General features: G+C 37.8%; 1 long non-coding RNA gene across 2 annotated transcripts; it reads left to right on the top strand.

Moving 5' to 3' along the window:
* Positions 1-6,995: 6,995 nt before the first annotated feature.
* On the top strand, positions 6,996-18,984 carry LOC133208178 (uncharacterized). 2 transcript variants are annotated; one of them, XR_009724275.1, is made up of 3 exons: positions 6,996-7,035; positions 7,114-7,210; positions 18,633-18,984. It is a non-coding gene; the product is annotated as an uncharacterized LOC133208178 (long non-coding RNA). The 2 variants fall into 2 exon arrangements; XR_009724276.1 differs by lacking the exon at positions 18,633-18,984 and adding an exon at positions 8,838-8,951.
* The last annotated feature ends 4,942 nt before the right edge of the window (positions 18,985-23,926 follow it).

Raw genomic sequence — 23,926 nt, 5'->3', positions numbered from 1 at the left:
AATATTTTTAAGACTATTGAAACTAAAATGTGGTCAGATAATTACTACTAGCCTTTGAAGCATTGCCAAACTTAATGTCATATTCTTAGGGCATGAATAGTTTTAGGAAGGAATCCAGGGACTTTTGTAGCTATTTAGTAACAGCAAAATAAAATTGAGAGATGGAAAACTGTAAATGCACAGCAAAATGTGTTTATATACTATTGTCATGGGCATCTTCTTTCTTTTAATATTTGCCTTATGGTTTCATATGCTCTGTATGATGATATCCTGTGTGATAATTAACAGTGCTGATGTGCAAGGAATATCCAAGTTACCTGGTCCGGTTTGATCATGATGTAGGTAGCAGTGTAAGGTGTTTACAGTCTTTGCAAGGGAAAAATATTAAATGAAGAGTGTTTCTCACTTTAGGTATGGTGTTGACTATGGTTTTTTGCACAGTAAAAGGTGGTATTGGCCATAAGGTAACAGTAGTGGACCTGACCTTGATGTATGTTAATTGTAGTCTGTGCTAAGGTGCTATCTGCATGGGTAGCTCTGAGCTTTTCTGTCCAATGTAAAACTTCTTTTCTTTTTCTTTCTTTTCTCCTATTTTTTTTTGTTGTTGTGCAAGTGTGGAAGGCAAAAAGCTCAGACGATGACATTACTGTCACCTGCTTAAAACAGTATGAAGTTCTTCAAGAATCGGCATAATCTCCAGGGTTCACTGTTTTCCATGAAAGCATTTACTTCAGTCAAAATACTTCACGTTCTTCTCTACACAGACACTTCAAGAAAAGTTAAAAACATGCCATTTTAAAGGGAAACCTTACCTTTACAAATATTCATACTTTTAAGTAGATTGTACTGCTGTGGAATCAAATAATACATCTTATTAGGCACATATTGTTCACATGAAAGCTAAATAAACTGAGATCCTTCTAATAAAAATGCAATTGAAACTGCTTTAGGTTGGTGAACAAGCTTTTCTATTCACCTTCTTTATTTTTAATTCATTATTTTTATCTTATGTCTTCCTCAATAACTGACCCTTTAAATCTGTTTAAATTAAAACCAAAAAGTCTGTTTTGATTTTTTTTTATTATTTTATCTTATTTTATTTTCTATGTATGATTTGCCCTCTCAAGAGCAAGGGGAAGCAATCTTGCCCATCTGCTTGTAAAAGCATGATGAATCTTTTGAATATGCGAATGTAAGATCTGTTGTTCAAGATGTCATGTTTTTCCTTCTGTTGTTAGCTAGGAGACAACACGGAATACCCTGATTTACCTGTGTAATCCCAGTGTGTCTCAGGTGCCAGGATTTGCTGTTGAGATCAGCATGTCTCCTGTCAGAAATGGTTGGAGTGAGACAGGGACGGCATGACCACTGGGTGCAAAGAGCTGCAGAGGTCAGGTTTCAAGGACAGCCAGCATGGCAGTGATGTGGCGGTGACAAGTTGTCAAGTGAGCAAATATGAAAGTGGGGTTGGGAGGGAGGGAGAAAGAAAAAGTCTTGTCATTTCTGATGAAATATTCAGTGCAGCAGGTAGCAATGGACTGAATGGATTACACTCATGAGTTTGGTGATTGCTTTCTACAAATGGTCAGAGCCGATTGCTCACAGTGGAGACCTGTTCAGTGGTTGAGAATGCTGTTTACTAACATGAGGATGTTCCACAAAAGAATGTCTGTCATACATTACCTAATTTGAATTTTTGATTAAATTAAATATTACACTCTTGTTTCTAACAGTGGCAATTAAATTAAATATTACACCCTTGTTTATAACACTGGCAACATCAGGCTTGGTTAAGATACCTTTTAGAGCCCTTAGCTGCTGCTAAGTCATTCATATAGCTCCACGAGTTTCTATGGAGTGTGATACATCTTAGAGAAATTTGGAAGGAAAACTATAATAACGATGCCAGTTCTGACTGATCATAAATAATCATAATTAACAACTCTGCTGTGTAAATTTGTTGGTTTGTTTTCAGACACTCTTCATTTTATTTTGAATTTTTCATATTGTATTGAATTGAAACACTTCTGTTTGTAGTTCTGTGTATTCCACAGTATATGAGATAATAGCATACTTTATTTGTTCCTGAAACAGATCACAGTAATATGGTGACTTTAATCTACTGCTATATTTGCAGAGTTCTTGATACCAGTTTTCTTCATGGTGAAAATGTTCTACTACATGCACGTTATTCCTTGGATCAGTAATACTTTCACGAGCCTGCATATGTGTACATGCACACTAATTCTGCATGTGTATCCAGAACAAATGCTAATTTAAGCTTGATTAGTATAATCTCATTAAGAATAAGTTCTACAAGTGTATCATGATTCCCAGTGAAGTCCTTGAATAGCTTGTTATAATATAAGGAAAAATGATGCATTTGTCTGTGGGAAGAATGCCTGCTTATGCTTCTATGTAGAATTTAGCAGTCATAGTTCTTCTTTGTTAACGTGCACTTTTATTCTTAAATAATGATCAAATGCTTTGTTGTGGATATATATGGAGAAATGCTTTAAATATATGTTCTATATTAGATTTCTTCAGGGTCTTCTTTTAACTGCCATAAATTACCTTTTAAATTTAACTTTTCTTTACATGAGGGAGCAGCTGTATATTGACAAATAGTGATGCTGAAGGATTTCTCTTTACTATCCCACTCCCTTCTTCCTATCTAAACCAATTTGATTATTTTTTAATTTCTCTGCAGCTGTTCAGGTTATAGTTGTGGTAGTGGGGGGATAGAAGGAGTCAAAATAGCCTCAATCCGTTGTCAATAAGTCAGTATTTAAAAAATGCATGGATATTACTTTTTAGCAATACAAAAATATGCGTAGTTGCTTGAGAATGTAGATGGAAGAAGAAAAATTTCCTGAGGCAAAATGGTCTTAGAATAAAAGAAAATAAATTTAAATGAAAAGAGAAAACAAGTTTAAATGAAAACAAGGCTATGAAAGTGTTTAATGATGCAATGTAGTTTTGTCTCATTAAAGAGCAATAGAGCTAAAAAGTAGCCTTTAGAATTTAAATGTAAAAACAGATGCAAGAAAACAGACAGAAGTCAGTATGTAGAGTGGATGAATAACTCGTATGGGGAGTCCATTAGCTGGGATCTTGCCTACCTGTTAAGCATCTGCATGTTTGCCACAGTAATGCTTGAACTATGCTTCCAGCCAAATCACAGTGGCTGTCTCTTTCTGTGGATTTTTGGCAGTGGATTCTCAGAGTTGTAAGCTGGCTTTCACACTGCCATGTCTCTTACTCCCTGCTGGTGCACACTGCAGGTGATATCATAAAGACATCAGACTTTTCCTTCAGTCTCCCTCTCCAGAGCTCCATGTCTTCTAAGTAAAAAAAATAAATAAAAAATAGTGGAACAGAAGCATCTAAGGTGGACTAAGCAAAAGCCCTCAAGAGATATATGTTGAAAACCAGGAGAAAAAAAATGCAATATAGATAATCTGGCAATGTGATTTTTTTTTTTTTCTAAAAATAAACTTGGAATTTGAAGTGCCCATGAAAGAGAATTTGGACTTTCATTTTTAAAATGCAGATTTCTAGTCTTTTCCTAGTAAAAGTTTCCTTGGAAATATAAATTCATGCTTCTAATGAATGGAAGACTTTTAAAGTTGCTCCGTTATGAAATATGAGAAAGAGGAACTGGAAAGAACTCACTTCCTGCTCCAGAGGACTGCCCATACCTGTTTGTACCTCCTCTTTTTCACTCATTATTTAAGGCACCTTTTAACAATGCATGCATTTTTCTACAGTCCTTAAAAAATGTGAGAATTGCCCACAAGTTATGACTTTACAAATAAACTATTTGGGTAATTTATTTTTGCTGTATGGAGTGCTGGAATTGATTTGTTTAAAATTTAACATTCCAAGCTTATACATGCTCTAATTATGTACTGTGGGATGTGGTATTGTCTCTGGTCATTGTCTTGGAGAGTTTATGTGCTTCCAGTTTTGTTAGCTTGGTTCTTACTACTGGAATAATCAAGCATCTGAAATTGTTAGACGTGCACTCCTGATGGTTCTTGTTGTTGCTTATCTTCACCTTGTGAAGGCTGCTTTCACAAGCTTCTTTTTCCATAAGTAAGTAATTAAGTGCCAGTCAGTATTATCTTTAGGGCCACTTTGGAATTCAGTTTTCTGGAGGATGGCAAACAATATTTTCTTTCATATGGGAATGAAAAGCTGCAGTAATCTCATGTGTATTTCTTCTGTGCCTAATTCAAGCAAAAATATTGGGAAAGACAAAAAACTATGTCTGTCTGTAGCCTATCACTCTTTTTTACAAGTCATGAGTATTTTGCATATGTGATGTTCACCCAGTGATCACCTACAAATCCTATCTCAATCTGTGTGCATTGCACAGTGACTGCTCTGGCCTTTGTGTTAAGCGTGGCAGTGATTGTTTTCATTAGCTTCATAATTTCCTTATCTTAACTCTCCAATTTCATCAGGTATTTAAGATATGCCTGCTTTTGGCTGTTTTAACTTCATTGAGGCATGTTTGGTTTTTTTTTTTTTAATTATTATTTTTTAATATGGCTAAAGAAAATAAATCATATGCCTCTCAGAAAATCTAAATATATCTGTAGGGAATTTGACAGACTGATCATTTGTCTATAGGGAATTTGGCAAAGCCACCATTTCACCAAATCCCGTTATTGTTCACTGAAATCTTGCTTGAATCATGTCTTATAGAAAAAAAGCCACATTGTAGGTGATGTGTTGTGCCAATATGCTCTTGCCAAACTGGTTAAAAAATGTCTCTCTTTGTCTGCACTGTAATGTATTCAGTAGTGTGTATTACTAATAGAATAAATGAAAAATGTATTTCTTTAACACTGTCATCTTTCTCTCTGACATGCATCTTGAGATGATTTGCAAATGCTCAGTTTTGTAAATGGCTTACAGAGGGAAATCAGTTAGCCTCTAATATTATGCTGATGCATGGCCAGTTGCTTGAACCCATTAATGAACTAATCACTGACACTCTAGCCAATGGTATTCTTGCTCTTGCATGCTGCCCATTTTGTTTCAGGTATTAAAAAAAAGAGAATTTAAATGGATTATGGTATTTATCCTACCTTTTTTCTTATATGTACTTTGAGAAAGAATTAGAAAGTTTGCTTCAAAAGCAAAATCTTTTGTGTCTCTTTTTTATGCTAAGGCAAGGTTATTAAAATCTACACTTTGCTTTTGGCTGACCACTGAAGCTAAATAGCATCTTCTACATATAGAACAATCTTTTAAAACAATATGCTTGTGTTAAGCACAAGGTAATTTTTCTTTATTTCCCTTACTATCATCACTGATTATGAAAATAGTTTTAAAAGTACAGATTCTCTCTCCCTTATAATCATCTACCTCCTGCCCGATTCTTTAATTAATGACATAATTCAGTGTTCTGGACATCACAATCTCTTCCAGGGTAGTGAAATATGATCAGAGCTGCCTGGAATGTGTGTAATGGACCCCCCAAGTGAAGGTCGTGCCTCTGTGCTGTTTTCCTATCTGTAGAAAAAAATGCGCTCTTAATCTAGATGATTTTAATTTTTAGATTAGAGAAAGGACAATTGAACCCCTACCCAGAGAGAAAGAACACACATAAAACTTCCTAGAAACAGAAAACATTTCGGTTCTCCTCTTAAAATGCCTCAGAAACTTGCATCTTAATGCATGGGTTGGTAGTGCTTACTACCGAAGAATGTATCCAATTAGCATGTGCCACCCTGTCATTTTTTTTTTTTGTTTGTTTTGTTTTGCTTTTGTTTTGTGGGTTGGTCTTGTGGGGTTTTTTTTCATGTGTGTTTTCTTGTTTGTTTGTTTTTTAGAAATTTGGCAGTCAGGACAGGACAGAGAGGTTTCAATGGTAAACCACTTATAAGCAGTTTTGTCTATCTTTGTCATAGTTTAACTGCAGCTGACAACTAAGCACCATGCGGCCATTTGTTCACTCCCCACCCCCGGTGAGATGGAAAGAATCAGAAGAGGGAAAACTCATGGGTTGAGATTGAAACAGTTTACTAAGTAAAGCACCTACTTCCTGGTGAGGTGGGGTGAGAAGCAGAAAAGGTCTTGAATCCGCGTATGAACTACTCAGGAATAACTAAAATATCCCTATATTATCAACACTGTTCCAGCACAAATGCAAATCATAGACCCACCCTAGCTACTAGAGCAAATTAACTCTACCCCAGCCAAAACCAGCACATCACAATTTTACTTTTAAGGGTTTTGGCTTGTCTGTTTAAATGTCAGAGGCAGGAGAGAGAGTGGTTAGTGCTTTATTCCACAGATCGTGACAACCAGCAGCTAGAAGCCCAGGTTAAAAAAACACAAAAGCCTAAAATCATCCAGTGTTTCAGTGGAGTTTATCTAAATCACATATATTTTCCAGAGTGTAATTTTTCTCCTAGGTGGTAGAGATGTTTGCAGTAGAGGTTTACGATCATTTACAAAGCTCCCCTAAAAATCCCCCTATCTGTTCTGTAGCTCTCCAAGTTTCAGTCTATTATACGGTGGCATTGTTCCATTGCTTGTATTGAGTGTGTAAATTCATACACTTCTCAGTGAAAAGTCACTACAGTCCATTGAGGAGCTCCTGAGATTTTTGATTAAGAGTGCCAAGGTACTTTGAATACTTCTTTAACTTCTTTTCCACAGGACATGCAAGATACTCAGCTCACGTTTAAATCACATCTGCTTAAGGTAAATCTTTTCACTTGCTTTCTATGTGAGTTTGTTCTAATGCCAGATGATACAGATTTTACTCCAATTTACCATCATTCACTAATCTTATTGTTTACTGTTGATGAAGGTGTAAAGATGAATGATCCTTAACACCTCTTAAATGAATACACTGAGTCTGAAGTATTGTCAGCTAATTTTAAAGTTGTAAGTACGCCTAATGAATTCCTTAGAAAATAGCTGTCTAAAACTTATGCAAAATATCCTGTATTTTTTTTCTTTTACAGTTACTGTTTGCTTTTCTACCTGAATATCTTCAATTTAACTTAACTGGTGAGAACAGAGAGAGACAGATTTCATTAAAATGAATAGGAAGTTTATCAAACTTTCTCCTTTCCTCTTTTAAAATAGAAACTGCATCTTGCCATGACTGTGGTGAGATGGTTATTATATTTCTGAGAGGGCAAAAAGACTTATGGCAAATGATTTCTCTCCATGCTGGAAAAGGGTTAGTGATATTTCACATGCTGCTTAGATTATTTCTTGGTATTTATAAAATGGGGATTTTTTCTATCTGCTCTAGGTCTCTGAGCAGGTTTACTTAAGCACTGCTTTTATATCAGTACATAATTTGGATGAAGTGATTGAAGTTTTGATTCCCATTTCTTTTGAGTTCCTTGCCGAGTACTAAGTAGCTAGGGAATGGTTCTTATAAAATTATACATCAAAAGTAGTGCATGAGCAATGGAAATATTAATGAACATGATTGTTTTGACACATAAGAATTAGAGCATGTTTAAATATTATACATAGTGTATGAACTGCTGACACAAAATGAGAAACGTGAGATTTATTTCTAGCAAATGTTGCTCAACTTTGAGTTCTCAGATTTAAGTAAGTCAGTTTACTTAGATCAGCTTCTGTGGCATTTTGAAGTTTCTCTATCACAGATTCAAGGCAGCCAAAGAGAATGTGTGTAAGAGTGGTTTGGTGAACTCCAAAGCCTTGTGACGTCTGAATTTAAAAAACCGGGTTAATCCACCCTAATTGGCACTACATTCCATTTGCATGTTGACAAAATGAAATTTACAGTTGCTTTTTGGCAGTGTTCAAATTTACATTTGGCATATTCTATTTTTTTGGTATAATATATACTTTTTGCTCTTTTGACCAGTTTTTTATGCAAATAACAGTAGAAATACAATGCATTTGTCTGTTGTCCTAAAATAAAATGTAGAATTTACAGGGTTGTAAAACCATGGGTTAGAAAAGATTTAAAGGGTCTTGAGCCAGGGCTATTTTCAGTTGTTTGTATGGGAATGTGTGGGATTTGCAGGATGTTTTATGCTAAGAGCTTTTCAAAGTATTTGTTTAGTAACAATGTCTGCTGTGTTTTTTCCATGTCTTATGAACTGTCCCTGTTTTAAATGGATAGATATGATCCCAAAATTTTAATAAACAAATGTTTCCTCCTAGAAAGCGGTAATATAGCAGTAGGAAAATAAAGATTATTTAAATGATAACTTAATTAAATTATTGAAATTGACTAGTGAACACTTGACCTGCTTTTCAAATTACTATTATTTCTTTATAATACAGTTCATGCTAAAATATGATTATCAGTTCACTCACCCTTCCATGTATAGGCAACTTGAAGAAGAAATGGCATCTCAGTATACTAATGAGACAGATCTTGGATCAGACTGAAATATATAAATTATCAGTCCATTTAGATCTCTATATTGCAACAGAATGTAGTTAGGAAAGATATGGCATCATAGTAGAAGGTGGGCAAATAAATGACAAAAAATGCAACATTTCCTTATGAATTTTGTGATCTTTAGTATTTAAGTAAAAATTGCTCATCAAATATCTATTCCAAAGTCCACTGATTTCAAGCAATAGAGTGTCAGAATACAGACAACCTTACTCTAGTGGCTGACATACATGCAAGCTCTAGGTTCAAATGCTGGATGAAGTAGATCTGTCTCTGTCAGGATTGCACAGAGTTTTTTTGCATTGTCTTGGCTTTTGGTCTGTTATTTCTCAATCTCATGTATCTGACATTCTGTGTGAGAATTTGCACAGCTGATAGTTAAAATACATTCATAATAGACTTGCTTTGGATTACCCAGGTGATTACTCAACCTTTAATAATTTGTTCAGCAGTCTTAAGGAATTGTCTTTGGAACCTTTCAAGGAGTCTGAAATTCAGCTTTCCTTGTCAGTATTTCACTTGAAGTAACTTGGGAAGTTACAATTTTCCTTTATAAACTACATGCTTTTTCAGGTTAAGTTTATCAGTAAGTTCCCCTGGAGGAAGACTTAGGTGCTTAATTAACTTGTATGGATTATATTTTAGACTACCCTCAACCTGTGTAGCAGATGCAGGTACATCATGAATTTGTGGTCCTCATCAGTAGTTCCAATGAGAACTTGTTTGTTGAACTCCATGGCTTTAGCTAGCAGGAACAAAGGCTGAGGAAGATGAAGGTATCTTGGCTGCTACTCTGAGGTAGGTACTTACCTGCACCCAGAAATTTTAAGAAATATGAGTTCTGCAATGGAACAATAGTTGTTGGTATTATGCAGGAATAAATACTCTTGCAGCTCTCCTAGTTTTCTGCTATTTGAGATAGATACCTTCTGTGGTTTTGTTTTCATACTGTTTAAACAAGTTAGATTGACAAGGGGAATAATAACTATATGTATGTAGATGAGCTGTTATCTCCTGCAAAGAACTTTGTTGCAGAAGAGTAGCTTGCTTCCTGCAGAAGGTGTTATCTACACATACCAACTTACCTATTTCATTGCCTTTAGAGAATTGGTTCATTCTCTTCCTCAAGTCAGAACAGAACTGGTGGTTTCATGATGAGTCTGTGTGTTAAGGCTGAAGTTGAACCCAGGACACTGTGCTTCAGGGCAACACATCTTCACAAATCAATGAATCTGCTCCTTGTTGCGCCCCCATGGAGGGAGCTGATGACAGAGGACCATGGGCTAAAAGATGCAACCAGGAGAGAAGTCTGCTGGCAGCAAGGAAGTTTGGTGTTGAAAGCTGTTAGCCTGGTGTGTTTTCTCCATTTTTAATACAGCTCTAATCTGATTAGTATGTGGGATTTCATTGTTTGACATCATCATGCTGTTGCTTAAAGGATATGTTTTTCCCATTTCAAAAAGAAGTTATTATTTATTTTATTTAATTAAAAATGCCTCTCTCAACCACCCAAAGAGAAAAGTACAATGACTCATTTATGTGAAATATTGTGAAACTATTAATTCTTCTTTCTTTTTGGTGTGAAAATATTAATACTTCTTTCTTTTGGTGTATTTCTCACTATGGCATATGTATGCTGTACGCAGACGTTGATAGTTGCTTGTTTTGTCATGTACATACAAGGTAACCATAGGCACCGACATTAAGCATAAAATTGTTTTGGCTTTTGTTTAGATTCCTTTTATTAAAAAACAACAACAACAACAACAACAAAAAACCCAACAAAAAACCACAACAAAAACCAATCAACGAACCCTGTTTTAGCTATTTACTGTTTTGCCTCAGATGATATTTTGGTGCTCTTTTTCTGTCTGCTGTTGCTCCTGATGGTTTGGTGCTTATTGGAACACAGGAATCATGGTAAGGATATTGATCTGTGTTGGTCTTTTTTTTTTTTTTCTCTCTTTCACGTGGTCATTTAGATTGAGCCATCTGCTTGCCTAATAGTGGGAATGCTGAGGAAAGACATTTTCTTTCAGGCTTACATATGAATTGTGCTTTCAGATAGAGGTTATTCACTTTAAAATACAAAGATTAAACTACGATTCCACCACATTAAATAAAAAATCATGAAAAATAAATTATGTCCTCAAAAATATTTTCTTTGACATTGTTTCTTTGCCACTGCTTGATTATTGGTTGAAACTGTGGCATATGAAATGCATCTTTTCTGTAACCACAATTGCAAGTGGGCAGGAAAAAGGACTATATTCTACTAATTTTCTCACAGTTAATATAAAAAAAATAAAGCTCTGATAAATGCCCTCTATCCAAATACTTTGCAGGATGGTTTTGTAGCATTGTTGCTGTGTTGTTGCTATGTGTTGTTGATTAGGAGAGGAAGGCACAGTGAGTCCATACAAGAATGTAAATAGAACCTACATAAACTGACTAGTGGTCCCTCCCACTTTAGCTATCTATTTCTTTTTCAGCAAAATTTATGCATTTAAAATAATTCCTTAAAGCTTCAACGTCTGAAACCAAATGGGAATAAAATATGTTGTTCCCACTCTGACAGAATGATTAAGTGGGAATATAACGAAGGTGCTAGATGATGTTGTGAATATGGCTTGGCCTGAACTCCATCATATTCACAGATTTTTTTTTAAGGTATTTTGTTTTATTTTATTTTATATTTTAATTTTATGTTATAGAATCATAGAATAGTTAGGGTTGGAAAGGACCTTAAGATCATCCAGTTCCAACCCCCCTGCCATGGGCAGGGACACCTCACCCTAAACCATATTACCCAAGGCCTCGTCCAACCTAGCCTTGGACACTTCCAGGGATGGAGCATTCACAACCTCCCTGGACAACCTATTCCAGTGCCTCACCACCCTGACAGGAAAGAATTTCCTCCTTATATCCAATCTAAACTTCCCCTTTTAGGTTTTAACCCATTACCCCTTGTCTTACCACTACAGTCCGTAATGAAGAGTCCATCCCCAGCATCCCTATATGCCCCCTTCAGACACTGGAAGGCTGCTCTGAGGTCTCCACGCAGCCTTCTCTTCTCCAGGCTGAACAGCCCCAACTTTCTCAGCCTATCTTCATGTGGGAGGTGCTCCAGTCCCCTGATCATTCTCGTGGCCCTCCTCTGGACTTGCTCCAACAGTTCCATGTCCTTTTTATGTTGAGGACACCAGAACTGTACACAATACTCCAAGTGAGGTCTCACGAGAGCAGAATAAAGGGGCAGGATCACCTCCTTCGACCTGCTGGTCACACTCCTTTTGATGCAGCCCAGGATACAGTTGGCTTTCTGGGCTGCAAGCGCACACTGCTGGCTCATGTTCATTTTCTCATCAACCAGCACCCCCAAGTTCTTCTCCGCAGGGCTGCTTTGAATCTCTTCTCTGCCCAACCTGTAGCTGTGCCTGGGATTGCTCTGACCCAGGTGTAGGACCTTGCACTCGTCATGGTTAAACATCATGAGGTTGGCACCAGCCCACCTCACAAGCGTGTCAAGGTCCCTCTGGATGACATTCTTTCCCTCCAGCATATCAACCGAACCACACAGCTTGGTGTCATTGGCAAACTTGCTGAGGGCGCACTCAATCCCACTGTCCATGTCAGCGATGAAGATGTTAAACAAGACCAGTCCCAACACTGAATCCTGAGGGACACCACTCATTATATTATATGTTATATGTTATTATGTTATATGTTATTTATTTATTTCTTTGATTTTACTTAATCACTGTGGAAGGCACAATCACCTTTGAGTGCAAAGGGAGGAAGTTTACTACGGATAAACTCAACAGGTTCATCTGTTCAACTGAGCATGGAGTCATAATGAAGACTTGAGCAGGTTCGCTAGAGTGGTGCCTCGGGTGAGTTTGGCGTTACTGAAATAGCAGTGGAGTCAACAGGGCAGAGGCTGCTTTTCAAGATACTCCTGACTTCTTTCTCCTCTAGGCTGGAGCACAGTAGTTTCCTGGGTTCCTTTGAGAGCCTGGGGATGGGAGATCTCTGTTGACACTACCAGATTGTAGACACTGACTTTGTTGCTCACGGTTGTCCTGTTAGGAGAAAAGGTTTTGGCTGTAAACTGTGCAGTCTGGAAAATGAGATATCTAGGATTTGATTAACATGAATATGATACGGTGGAGGGAAGGAATGCCATCCAGAAGGACCTTTACATGCTTGTGAGGTGGGCTGGTGCCAACCTCATGAAGTTTAACCATGCCACGTGCAAGGTCCTACACCTGCGTCGGAGCAATCCCAGGCACAGCTACAGGCTGGGCAGAGAAGAGACTCAGAGCACCCCTGCGGAGAAGGACTTGGGGGTGTTGGTCAATGAGAAAATGAACATGAGCCAGCTTCACTGTGCGCTCGCAGCCCAGAAAGCCAACTGTATCCTGGGCTGCATCAAAAGGAGCGTGACCAGCAGGTCGAAGGAGGTGATCCTGCCCCTTTATTCTGCTCTCGTGAGACCTCACTTGGAGTATTGTGTGCAGTTCTGGTGTCCTCAACATAAAAAGAGCATGGATCTGTTGGAACAAGTCCAGAGGAGGGCCACGAGAATGATCAGGGGACTGCAGCACCTCCCATAGGAAGATCAGCTGAGAAAGTTGGGGCTGTTCAGCCTGGAAAAGAGAAGGCTGCGTGGAGACCTCAGAGCAGCCCTCCAGTATCTGAAGGGGGCCTATAGGGATGCTGGGGATGGACTCTTCATTAGGGACTGTAGTGGTAGGACAAGGGGTAGGTAATGGGTTAAAACTTAAACAGGAGAAGTTTAGATTGGATATAAGGAGGAAATTCTTTCCTGTCAGGGTGGTGAGGCACTGGAATAGGTTGTCCAGGGAGGTTGTGAATGCTCCATCCCTGGCAGTGTTCAAGGCCAGGTTGGATGAGGCCTTGGGTAATATGGTTTAGGGTGAGGTGCCCCTGCCCATGGCAGGGGGGTTGAAACTGGATGATCTTAAGGTCCTTTCCAACCCTAACTATTCTATGATTCTATGATTCTATAATATTAATGCTGTTAATTTAGATCTTTTGGTAGCTTTCCTGCTGAAGAACATGGGTAAATCTGGTTCACATCTGTGTTCTACTAACCTGTATCTTTTTAACCTGCTTACTGCCTCATTATTCCCCTGTGAAGAATTGTAGTTAAGATTCTTGCCCTGTGCTTAGGAAGACTTGGCATGCGCTATGGCTCACTTTCAATTTTTGTTCTTTGTAAGTTTTTAGCCTTCTAGCATAATGTCTCTCAAATTCTAGATTCCCTTCTGATGTCTCCAGTGGAAAAGGGTGGGAAAAGATGTCTGAAACTCCATTACTACAAATACTTCTCCTTGTAGTTACTTCTACAAGTAATCCCTTTGAAATCAATAGGGAATATTCCCAGTAGTAAAGTTAAAGAGTCTGAAATGTCTTGAAGAATAAAGCCTAAGGCTGGGAAACATTACAGAATGTTGCATGACTTAATTATAAAGAGCACCACCACAAAAAGAAACCCTATCTTAACCACTATTGAACTTAACACAGTAAGTAGTTTTATAAACTGTATGATTTTCTAATTGCTCTTTATATACGATACTTTGTTGTTGTTGTTGTTAAAACATCAACATAAATATTCCAGTTTTGAAATAATGATTGCTTCCAGACCACTTATACATGAGAATATCAAAACTGATCTTTGATATGTTCTGTTTGGTATAGGATCATAGAATCATAGAATACTTAGGATTGGAAAGGACCTTAAGATCATAGAGTTCCAACCCCCTTGCCATGGGCAGGGACACCTCGCTCTAAGCCGTATCACCCAAGGCCTCATCCAACCTGGCCTTGAACACTGCTAGGGATGGAGCATTCACAACCTCCCTGGAAAGCCTGTTCCAGTGCCTCACCACCGTAACAGGAAAGAATTTCTTCCTTATATCCAATCTAAACTTCTCCTGTTTAAGTTTTAACCCATTACCCCTTGTCCTACCACTACAGTCCCTAATGAAGAGTCCATCCCCAGCATCCCTATAGGCCCCCTTCAGATACTAGAAGGCTGCTATAGGTCTCCACCCAGCCTTCTTTTCTCCAGGCTGAACAGCCCCAACTTTCTCAGCCGATCTTCATATGGGAGGTGCTGCAGTCCCCTGATCATCTTCGTGGCCCTTTTCTGGACTTGTTCTAACAGTTCCATGCTCTTTTTATGTTGAGGACACCAGAACTGCACACAATACTCCAAGTGAGGTCTCACGAGAACAGAATAAAGGGGCAGGATCACCTCCTTCGTCCTGCTGGTCACACTCCTTTTGATGCAGCCCAGGATACAGTTGGCTTTCTGGGCTGCAAGCGCACACTGAAGCTGGCTCATGTTCGTTTTCTCATCGACCAGCACCCCCAAGTCCTTCTCCGCAGGGCTGCTCTGAATCTCTTCTCTGCCCAGCCTGTAGCTGTGCCTGGGATTGCTCCGACGCAGGTGTAGGACCTTGCACGTGGCATGGTTAAACTTCATGAGGTTGGCATCAGCCCACCTCACAAGCGTGTCAAGGTCCCTCTGGATGGCATTCCTTCCCTCCAGCGTATCAACCGAGCCACACAGCTTGGTGTCATCGGCAAACCTGCTGAGGGTGCACTCAATCCCACTGTCCATATCAGCGACGAAGATGTTAAACAAGACCAGTCCCAACACAGATCCCTGAGGGACACCACTTGTTGCTGGTCTCTCTGGACATTGAGCCATTGACCACAACCCTTTACATGTGGCCATCCAGCCAGTTCTTTATCCACCGAGTGGTCCATCCATCACACTGATGTCTCTCCAATTTAGAGACAAGGATGTTGTGTGGGACAGTGTTGAACGCTTTGCACAAGTCCATGTAGATGACATCGACTGCTCTACCGCTGTCCATCAGTTCTGTAGCCCCATCATAGAAGGCCACCAAATTGGTCAGGCAGGATTGCCCCTTAGTGAATCCATGCTGGCTGTCACCAAGCACCTTGTTGTTTTTCATGTGCCTTAGCATGCCTTCCACAAGAATCTGCTCCACGATTTTGCCAGGCACAGAGACTGACTGCTCTGTAGTTCCCTGGGTCATCCATTTTCCCCTTCTTGAAAATGTGGGTTATATTTCCATTTTTCCAGTTGTTGGGAACTTTGCCTGACTGCCATGATTTTTCAAATACGATGGACAGCGGCTTAGCAAGTTCATTCGCCATCTCCTTCAGGACCCGCGGATGGATTTCATCAGGTCCCGTGGGCTTGTGCACGTTCAGATTTTTTAAGATGATCTCGAACCAGATCCTCTCCTACAGTGGACCCAAGGTCTTCATTCTCACAGTCCCTGCCTCTGCCTTCCAAGTCTTGGGTGGTGCGGTCAAAGCCTTTGCCAGTGAAGACTGAGGTAAAGAAGTCATTCAGAACCTCAGCGTTCTCCAAATCCTGTCTAGCTAGCTCTCCCGAGAGCTTCCTGAGGGGGCCTATGTTCTCCCTAGTCTGTTTTTTTATTTGCTATGTACCTGTATAATCCCTTCTTGTTACCCTTAACATCCCTAGCTAAGTTTAATTCTAACTGAGCCTTAGCTTTCGTAACCTGGTCCCTAGCTTCCTGGACAACATCCCTGTAGTCTTCCGAGGCCGCCTGTCCTTGCTTCGACTTTCTATAAGACTCTTTTTTCATTTAGTATGTTCTACCCTTACTTATTCTCTTCCATGACTGTTTCCTATCCACTGTACTACCTCATTCAGCTCCACTTGCGATGATTCCTTCCCAACCCAGTTAACAACCGGCTGTTCCTAGTGGGTGTGTAGCTATGCTGTCCAATGGTATTTTTTGAAATTAAATAAGTGGCAGAGAAGTACATGTTTTTTTATACCAAACAATGAAGTAAATAAGCACACTTTGAAAAGCAGCCCTGAGTCAGGACTTCAGTAAATAAGTTTAATCAGCAAGGCCAAGTTACGTTTGGAAGCACATTTGTAAACTTCAGTAGAAACTGCTCCCATATATCTGAAGTTAGGATTTTGGCCTGCCTTTTTACAGCAACAGTACATATTTAATGTACTTTCTTCTTTTGACGACATAAATTTTCAGTAGCCACAACTCTTGTCTAAATCGTTCCCTTGAGTATTTAGAAGGCTTTCTATGCTGCTGGGGAGGAAAAATTAGGCCCAGATTATTCATTAATTTATGTGAAATCATAAGATGAAAAATAAAAAAAATCTCTTTCCAAATCCTCAAAGGCTGAATCATGACTTGGTATAAATGTCCATATGCAGAGAATTGAGCCTGAAGAGTATGGCTGAAAATACCTTTTTGCCCAGAAAATACAGCTGCAAAATCCTAGCTGATGAAATTCTTAGCTGCACCAACTTGCAGTTTGTGTTCAGGAGGCCACATGTTTTCATTATGCAGCTATAAGGGAAACTGGAGAATCTGTAAAGTATAAAGGAAAAAAGTTCTACTCTTATAGAACTTTTTCTATAGTAATTTCTGTAATGCGTAGTCGACAGCTTATAGAAATATAATATTACAAAACTGAGGTGGCAGATATGTATGAATACCATTAAATACGATTTTATAATGAAAATTTTGTCTTATGAAGGTGAAACTTTTAGATCATATTAGAATTCTAAATTTTTTATGCATAGCAATCAAATGACCTCTCTATATTGCCACATAAAGTATAGATTTAAAGTTAAATGATCCAGTCAGTCATTTAGCATTTTCTTAGGGTCATCTTTTGCCAATAACTACAGATGTTTACATATGATTTTCTTGTTTCTGTGTTTGTATTATTTACATTTTAAGAATTGAAGGAAGAATGACACTTTTTAAAACTGTTCTTAATAGCCTTTGTTTATTGTTAATACCTAGTGTTCCAGGCTCTTGCTCTAATGATTTTTTTCACACTGCATTGATAATTAAATTCATTCATTTTCCTGGCTGCACAATTCTTTTAAATAAAAAGTTATGGGTAATAATACCTATTATGTTGAAAGTACAAAGGAGAAAAGGGCAGATCCACAGCTTTTAGTTCAAGGAGAGCCAATGGATTTTCCAAGTTACAGGTTTAAATAAATCAGAAATCTTGAGTCTTTCAATCTACAATATAGTAATGGTAGTGCAGATTGAAGGTATAGCATTGTTTTGTTTTTCTCAAGCTATAGTGCATGCAATGTTTTTTTCCAGTAAACAGGACCTGAGGGTATGGAGTGTGTGATCCATTTAAGGATATTTATTAATAGCAATGTGAGTGTTGGTCCTCTTAGATGACTGGAGACTATTTGCTTGTTGCTACCTCCTAGCACATACATGGTAGTGGTTAACCTTTTCACACCCCTTCCACTCCCTACCCCTTAAAGTGATTTAATGTCAGTAAATAGGGGAAAACATTGTGAACATGTGACACTTTGGTAAAATAAGATGCATATAACAAAAAATTTAACCTATTCTGGAATTATCTGTTTGCTAATACAGCTTCTGCAATTTTTATCTATTTCATAATATTCTAGGTTTTGTAATTTTAAAATTATGTAAAAGGGATATAATTGCTAATAGAAAAGATATTCTTAGCCTCATATTTATTTTTTGTCATGTTTACAGACATCCAGAAGAAAAAACATTCTGTCCATTTAACCAAATACGTTTTAATTGTATTTTGAAAAAAGATCAGTGTAAAGGAGTAAGAATCGATATAATTAGAATAGATAATAATCTCATTTTGTAAAATTTGTTTTGTAAATTGGAATATCACCAGTTTGCAAAAGCAATTCACAGAAAATGTAATTTTGAAATAGTGATAAATAAAAGCTTGCATGAAAAGTGGGAGAAATCTAGATCAATTTGTAGCTATTACTTTTCAGCATCTCAGCTCTGGCTTATGAATCGTTTTGGACTCAGTTTAGTGGAATTTTCTTAATTCTTGTCTGCCCCTGAGTACATGATTTTTGAAAGGGTGAGAATCTCTTCCTCTGAAGTAGCTCTTTTTTTAATACTGAGGTGCAACTTTCCTTCTGCTTTTTCTTCCTCTTTTCTGTCTCTCTACCTTTTGCATTTTATTTGTGCGTCTTTTCTTGATAGGTTCTTGGGGTACATGAGCTCTGTTTAAGATTATCAGGGCTGGTAGAGTCATTGGAGTATTGAGGAGGCTTTTGGAGTTTTGTCATTAAAAGCCAGTTTGGAGTTCTTTCTTTCTACCTGTATTCTTGCAGGTGTATGGAGGGTACGAATGATAACAAAACCACAGGTCTTCATCCCGCTTTCCTCACCTGTTGGAGGGCTGATGATACAACCTTCTCCCCATGCTTTGCTCCATCACCAATCATTAAGTGTTGAATACTGATGATGAAAGTGTGCTCTGGTGTAATACTGCTACCCAGCCATCTCATTTTGCAATGATATAAGAATACCGTGTCCCAAGTAGAGAGTAAAGATTTAAAGTTTCCATTATTTCAGGACTTGAAAATGCTTTATTCCTGACACTTATTTAAAATATATCTACTACCTGTATTAACTTTAGTAATTCTCATCAAGCATCTAATAACATTTCATACATATCTTTAAGTACTGTGGATGATTCCGTCTTGGGTATTCTGATTTCTCAAACTTGTTAAGAACAAATGAATAACTTAAAGGAGATCTGAGCAATAACCGCTGATCCCCAAGCTGAACACCACAAGGCCTGTACCAGTGTCAAGTGCCAACACTGATGTATTTGAAAAGGCAAAGACTGAGATGCCAAATCAGACACTTGTGAACTAAGGAACAGGATACCTGTATGTTCTCCCTACTGTCTAAGGTCCATCACAGAGGAAGTCATGAGGGAGGCCAGAGAACCTTTTTAACTCATCTGCTCACACGTTCTGCTATTATGAGCTCCTGTCTCAATTATTTCTGCTAGACATACCTGAGTGTTTCAGAGATAAAGACAAGGGTGTTAAATCCAGCTCTTGCTTCTGCTCATATGTTGGTGTAGATAATGAACTCCCAGATGCTAAATCTGAGTTTGTCGGAAGTTGTTAGTCAAATCCTATAGGAGTACTGAAAGCATCCCTCATGGAAGTCTGGAATCAAAGTCGGTTTGAATCAGCACCATCAAGTTGGATGCATAGTTCCTGTTTGGTCTGACTTCTAATGAAAAGCATATGAATTAAAGAGAGTCAATCAGAAAGGGAAAGGGCAAACAAGAGGAGCTGGTCTAACAACCACTGGTAGAATCAAAACCAGAAAGAAGAATTTTTAAGCTAATTTTTAATAAACAAATTGCAGTGGAACTCCAACCATTAAGTAGTCTGAGATTGAACAATTCTGTTAATAGTGGCAAAAAAACCTTTTCTAAACGATATGCTGCAAGTGAGTGAACTGCAGTGAATGCCTCCTTAAAACCCTATGGGGATTTGGACTTCTTGAGTAATTCGAACAGGGAATGTGACTTCTTTATCCCAAAAAGCTTACCAACTCACCACAATTCTGAGGATCCTTGAGGTTTGGCTGAAATTTCTATACGAACAGTTTCATTTTGTAATTTCCTGTTGTGCTTAGCTGAAAATAGCAGGTGATTTTGTTACTGATTGCCTTTGTTTTCCTAATGGCTGAAATTGCTACATACTGGATGGGGTCATTGTCCTAGGTGTTTCCTTAATGATGACTTATAAGAAAGTGATCTTACTGTACAAAGTTGTTAACAAGTGAGGAAAAGTGAGTGTATGGGAGAGGTGTCTGCTGGCTGCTGAAGAGTAATCCATGTTCCTCTAATGAACTGCTGCGATCAGATGATCAGACTAATGTGGAGGGCAAACTTGTATGTAGATCATACGTGTATATATATATTTATATATATACTTGTTTCAAACTGTAATTTACTACCTTTTATAGAATTATTAATGCTTTAAATACAGTATCCAAACACCTGCTAGGGAACCTTTTGATTCTTGTGAAAAGAATCAAAACCTATTGTGGGGAGGTGTGAAATCTTCTCTGCACCTTTTCCTGTAAATAGCACTCATACAGTTTGTAAAGCTTTTCTGATCTAAACCCATGGCATCTTATTATGAAATATGAGGAAATCTTTATCTGTTCACTTGATCCATAGAGGAGAGAGGGAGGGAGAAAGAGCAGTAACAATTGAATGTTGCTGTCTGGAAGGTGATAACCAGCTATTTGCCTCCTCCTGCAACATATACATAGGTGGGAAAGGCTTACTGCAGTAGTTGAAGGTCTCTCCTATCACCTGCAATTTTTTTTCATAGAAAGAGCTTGGGTTGCTATTGGATGCTTCCCCACTTACACAGTTAAAGGTCTTTTTGAAGTCTGACATTGGCTCCTACTGAGGGGAAAGGCAAAGGGGCCTCTAAGTGTCTCTGCAATAAGGCCCGCCTGTGAGCCTGTACAACACTGTTGTAGATGCTGTTCTGCAGCCTTAGCTTTCCTCTCATCCTGTGGGACATGCCCTGCCTTATAGGGTGATTTCTATTGAGAAACAGTAAGTTCCTTAAGCAAAAAGAAGCCTATTCCCACTTGCAGGGTTCATAAAATTGGAAGTACCAGGACTGTATATCTCACTATTGCAGGTATTCTTTAAAAACCCTCTCTAAGTTTGCTTTGCAGAAATGTGTGGAGATTTAAAGAAAAAGGAGATGCTGGAGAATCCTTTGAGGATTTCACATAACTCAGTACACTTTCCAGGCTGAAAAATGATTTATGTTACAACATATTTGTGTAAACCCAATTTTGATATGCAGTGTTGTGTCTATCCTAGTAACTAGCTATATTCCTGGTTTCCTCAACAGGGAGAACTAAGAAACAAGAAGAAATTATCTAATTGGTGGTAAAATCACAGTGTAGTCTTACTTACGAGGAAAGGATTACTACAAGTCTTGTTTCTTGGATGAGGGAGTTTTGTCGACTGTCTTATTTTTGTACTTTTGCAAAGACATATGCAGAGAAAACTCTGTATTGCATCCTTTCTGCATTCATAAATAACCGTTCTGGATGTTTTAGGTTTTAATAACTTAGGCAGACAAAGGCAGCTCTAGTAAGAAAGATGTTTGTGTTGAAGGTACTTATGTAACTATGACTGCAGGTGAGAGATCTGTATTCTGTGCCAAGTGCTGTCTTTTCCTAATATTTCTAGTACTTGATCTGTGTTCCAGTGAGTTGGTGTTTCAGTGTATCTCTTGCTTCACAATTTTTCAACTTTTCTTTGTGAGCAGTGAATGTCAGTAAAAAAAGGCAAAACCTTTCCCCAGCAAATTAACCTACTTAAACCTGGAAGATATATGGAAGTGTTATACTTCCTCCTATCTAGAGCCTTTTTGCAAAAGTTAAAGGAATAATATAGTAATTTGCTTTATGTGAGGGTAATGCACTATTTTGAACAAGAATGCATCAGATTCCTATCATCAAAAGTATCTAGCTAATAGGCTGTTAAAATGATTATTCCATAAAATTATATTACCAGTTAGCAGTTAATGATTAGCATTTATTGGTTTATACTCAAAGTTTATCCTTACATATTTTTGAAATGATAAGTTGTTGCTTTTTTCAGCCTTAAGAAATATTGGGAGTATGATTAGCAGAAAGAGAAATGGTGTTTGTCTAAGAAGCAACTGATTGTTGTTAATATGGAAAAGTCTTATCACCTTTATAATTCTAATAAAGAACATTTAGGAATACAATTGACAGCTGAATTTGTCCAATGAATATATGTCGCTTTCATACAGTTAAAAAAATACAACTTCAGCTGTTTCAGAAATACATTCTTTTTCCCATTTTGTATGAGTTTTATAAAATTAGGTCAAAGGAATTTTCAATTGAAAACAGTACTTTGTCATATTATCTACAGCACATCTAGCAAATTTATAAATCTAGTACTCATTTGTTTAAAGTTCCAAATCATAATGAATGGTTTAGACAGCATTATCATAAATTTCCTACAGGTGCAGCTGTGGAAATCAGTGACTTCAATCAAAAGTCTCTGTCAAGTTTCACTGCACTGTCATTTTTTACATTCAGATTTTGCTGAAATTGGCAAAAAAAAAAAACCCACAACAAACCAACAAAAAACCCTCAAACAAAACAACAAACCAAAAAACAACAAAAGGAAAACCCCCGACAATTCTGTGTCTTTACATCACTTCTACCTTTGGGTGGTGCTTTTGAGCAGTGCTGCACTGTTCTTTCTCTTGAAGGCATTTAACTGCATTCGTATTTTTACACTTTATACTAATACAGTATTTCTTTCATGATATTATGGAGTTAAAATTGCACTGTGTGTTTTAACACACATTACAACAACCTCTTAAGGCAAAAAGTAAATTCATGCAAATGAGTTATTGAAAGTGGAAAGATTTGTGCTGCTTCATTCATTGCAGAAATAGTTATTGGGAAACAGGCATTTTCCTTTTGTGGACTCTGTATGCTTACTGTGTCTCATGCAATTTGCCCATTGCAAATAGTTATCTTTTGAACAGTAATCTTGAAAAGGATTATGAAAAGTTATGAAGAAAGATGGTGTGGCTGATACGGCTTGCTTTCCATTATTTCATTTGTTTCACTCGTGTCTTTAAAACATTGTTGACACAGCAAATTCGTGATACATCTCATGATACTTGCTTTGCTAGTATCTGAAAATTAGAACAAATGAAAAACTTTATATTATGAAGTTATTTCCTCCTACATTTCCTAATCTTATAGTACTTCAAATGCCACTGGCTTTCTAGGCATTCCTACAAAACACTGCAGTTAAAACCCAGTAATATTGAATATAACAGTGATCCTTTTTGAAGAATGCCCTGTGTATTAAAAAAGTGAAGTTATGACTAATGAAGATGAATACCTTGTGAAGCTGAGGCCAGGGTTTCTCCTGTGTTCAATCACAGGAGCAAACTACCTGCAGTTTCCTCCATATCTGCTTGCAAACTGTCAAGTCTCCGTGACCTGAGAAACCACTTGTTGCCAGCAAAATCTTTTTGTAATGAGCCATAGAAACCTAAATCCTGAGTGTTTCCTATTCTTTCCTTAGGGGTGGTGGGTACTTTGAGCTCTGTCAAATTTGAGGGATGCTCATTAGCTCATGAGGATAAACCTATATTTTGTTAATGACTTATTTGCTATTGTGTTTTTCACTTTCAAGTGTTTGTGTGCTTTATGTCTTAATGTTACTACCCTCAGTGCTCATGTAATTATTTTACAAAAAATTTAAATGACTCCCATTTTAGTTGTCTTGAAGATGGAGATGTATTTTTCTTCTATTTTAGTCTTCATTGAAAAGGCTATGAATTGCAAATTAATGATTTTTCTTTTTTAAAATTTTAACAAATATATATAAAGCTATGATAGAATTATAACTTTTATTAATTGTGTCTTCCGCCTTTCCAGTGTTGGTGTAGGGTTCCTTTCTGTGTGAAGTTGAAGCCCTGTTTGTATTTCCACTTACAGTACCGTCCTGGAGAGAGTAACTAGAATAGCAGGACTGCTGTGATTTCATCTCATGTTTTAAACTGCG

This window comes from Neopsephotus bourkii, unplaced genomic scaffold (genome assembly GCF_033783945.1).
Source record: "Neopsephotus bourkii isolate Nb327-2 ecotype Australia unplaced genomic scaffold, CSIRO-AGI_Nbou_v1 NB_245, whole genome shotgun sequence".
Taxonomy (NCBI): Eukaryota; Metazoa; Chordata; class Aves; order Psittaciformes; family Psittacidae; genus Neopsephotus; species Neopsephotus bourkii.
This window is presented reverse-complemented; position numbering and strand designations above follow the sequence as displayed.